Raw genomic sequence first — 3088 nt, forward strand, 5'->3', positions numbered from 1 at the left:
GCAAATTGTTCTTAAGATTAGCTGCTTGATCACCATCCCAGGTCAAAGTGAGGCTGAGTGGTTTATACTCCCCTGGGTTGTCCTCATTGCTTTTTTTGAACATGGAGGTGACTTTTGCTTTTTTTCTTTTGGGCTCATCTTTACAGGCACTTCTTCCAGTTGCCATGATCAAAGATTATTAAGAGTGGCCTCTGGCATCTGCCAGCTCCCTCGGTACTTGTGTGCATCCCATCAAGATGCATGGACTTATACATCCAGTTCTCTCTTGACTTGATCCTCTTCTACCAAGGGTGTGTCTTCCTTGTGATAGCATTTCCCATGGTGTCTGGAGTCTTGCATATCTGAGGACTTATGGTATTGGTAAAGACTGAGGTGAGGTAAAGAAATTATTAGTCACCTGATTCTTTACCATGTCCTGTGTCAAGTCAGCAGTGGGCTGTGTTTTGTCTGGTCTTCCTTTTGTCACTTAAGTACTTGTAAAAGTTGTCTTGGACATTGATTGCCAGATTCAATTTTGAATGGGTTTTGGCTCTCCTAACCCTGTGCAACGTCTCTATTCTTTCCACGTTGCTTGTGTCATAGTTTTGTGATTATTTATTTTTTTATTTTTTTATTTTTCTTTTATATTCGGCATTATAACATCACGTAAAGCACTGGGAGTTAAAGAGTTAATGTTCTGGTTTTGAGGACTGCCATTTTCAGGTTCTTTGTTCTGCTCCCTTGCAGGTCTGCAGACTCTTTTTCTTCATGGTGGAGAAGCACGTGGTCCACCTGCAGTCTACAGAGTAAGGCCATCATTTGGAGGACACATTCTTTCTCTCATTTTATTTGGTTTGTTGGCCTCAATTCCAACTGTATTGTATAGTATTGTTATCTTGTATTCTGAGATCATATTTAGTGAATTAATGTTCTTCCTCAGATTGTTGCCTCTGCTCTGTTTTTAGACCCATCTACTATCTCTGTACCCTTCCCCCTTCTTTCTCCCAAGGTACAGGTCCAAGAGTCCTCTGCCTTATCAATCTCAGTCTGGGCCAGACCAGCCTGTAAACCATTGACACTTTTTTTTTTTCTCTTTTTTTTTCCAGGCTGGTGGGCCTGTGGGTGTGCTGTCCCCCTGTCATGGTCACAGATCTAGGGATAACTGCAAGACTTGTCACAGCTTCCACCCTCCAGAAAAATACCTTTTCTTTGTTTGACCATCTGTGCAGGCCTCCTGGCAGTCTTCATTTTTTAAATTTTTTTATTTACTGACTTACTGGAATGGAGAAGTCTTGAGTTTGGGGTAGAAGATCCTTGAATATTATCTAGATTTCATAGGCCACTCTTCCCTCAAAGACTGTATTCCACAGGATTTTACCAAGCAGATCCTTAAAAAGGCTAGAGTGCTTTCAAGTTCATTTTTATCTTGCATTCTTCTTTGCTTCCTCCTCTCAGGGTCCTAGACTCCACTGCCATACCGTTGCTGTGACCAAGGCTGTCTTTAAACTTCACATCCTTGACAAGCCTGCTGTTGGTGAATGAGGCCTGGCAGAGCATCACTCTGTGTTGGCTTGTCTTTCATCTGAGTCGGGATACTGTCACAAATTCTGCAGGAACCTCCTGATTTGGTTATGATTTTCTCTGCAGCCTCCCTAGCAGATATCAAGGTGATTGAAGTTCTCCATGAGTTCCAAAGGCTGTGAATATGGGGCTGTAGAGGGTTTCATCCATTTTCTTTTCATAATCAGTGCATATAGCAGACACCTGTTAAAATGTGACCTTTATCTGTTCTGTTTAATTCTCACCCATAAGCCCCCAGTTGCTTTGTCCATCCCCAACCACAGCTCCATTTACTCCACGTTCTGCTCTTAGTTACTGAACTGCATCTTCTTATCTACCCAACCTACCCTTCCTATGGAGCCTGATTATAGCTTTTGCAGCACTCAGTCTCATGAGCTGTAACACTATGTCTCTGTGATCCTGGCAAGATCACAGGCTCTCAGGTGCACGCAGTTCTATAATGCCTGACATTTATTCTCTGTGCTGTGTGCACTAGTGCATAAGCAGTTTGGAGAGGCATCCTAGCATGCTGATTTCTCAGGCAAAAAAGGTTGTTCTTTTTTCTCCTAATAGTGTCTTGCAGGCATTTCCTTGGATAGGTTAACAGAGCATGTCTGTCTGTCAGAGCATACAAATACAGTTGAAGTTGATAGATGATTTGCTGCATTTGCTCTGTTTGTTGTTGAATAGAGTGTAGTGTTCTTAGTTTTGGACTGTTTTGTTGTAATTTTTGTTGCATTACATTAAAGGTAATCTTTCCAAGTACTATTTTTATTTATTTTATTTTTGATGATAGCAAACACTTGGTTAGTAAGCTATGCATATTGGATAATGTACTTGAAGAGCAAATTGATGAAAATTCAGATGGTTTATAAGTTTGTTTTGCTAATTGTCCTGATTCTATTTCAGAGAGGAAGGAAGAACTTTCAAAAATTTGGCTATTGAATGCTACCTGAATTCCTTGTTTTCTAGGAGACTGCTGGCTCTTGTTCTTGGTCTGCTTTATCAGTTCTTCATTTGTTCTACTCTGTTCTACTGAAACATTCAAAAGTAGTACTTTGTTTTGATGAGTTGTTTCTTCCATGTTTTCCCTGCTAGCACCATCAGAAATTTAGGTATGCCATTGGAACTGTCACCAGTGCTTTCTAAATTCCTCTTAAAGCACAAGAACAGAATTACACTAATATAAATTCAAATCTGGCATATTATACTTTGCTACAGTATGTTATCAGTTGATCATGGATAAGCTTTCTGTGAAGGCCATCTTGATGACTCTTGCTTTCACTGAGTGCCCTGTATTTGGAGAATATTGCATGGTACTTATGCAAGAAGACTTGGTACAGTCTTAATTGCAAATCTCCCTTTGTAGTTTAAGTCTCAGATCTCATATTTATGATTTTGTCTTTCTAATCAACGAAAACTTCTATTTTAGAACTTGTTCTTCATTTTCATAAGTTGTTTTGGATTTTTTGAACAACAAAAGCTAAAGCAGTAATAACCAATGTTTTAAGCAGCTGAAGAGCAGAGAGATTAAGTTCCTATCTGCAAT

General features: G+C 39.8%; 1 long non-coding RNA gene across 1 annotated transcript; it reads left to right on the top strand.

Moving 5' to 3' along the window:
• The first annotated feature begins 288 nt into the window (after positions 1-288).
• LOC140262954 (uncharacterized) lies at positions 289-2198 on the top strand. Its single transcript, XR_011905872.1, has 3 exons — positions 289-372; positions 727-785; positions 1086-2198. It is a non-coding gene; the product is annotated as an uncharacterized lncRNA (long non-coding RNA).
• The last annotated feature ends 890 nt before the right edge of the window (positions 2199-3088 follow it).

This window comes from Excalfactoria chinensis, chromosome 1 (assembly GCF_039878825.1).
Source record: "Excalfactoria chinensis isolate bCotChi1 chromosome 1, bCotChi1.hap2, whole genome shotgun sequence".
Classification (NCBI taxonomy): Eukaryota; Metazoa; Chordata; class Aves; order Galliformes; family Phasianidae; genus Excalfactoria; species Excalfactoria chinensis.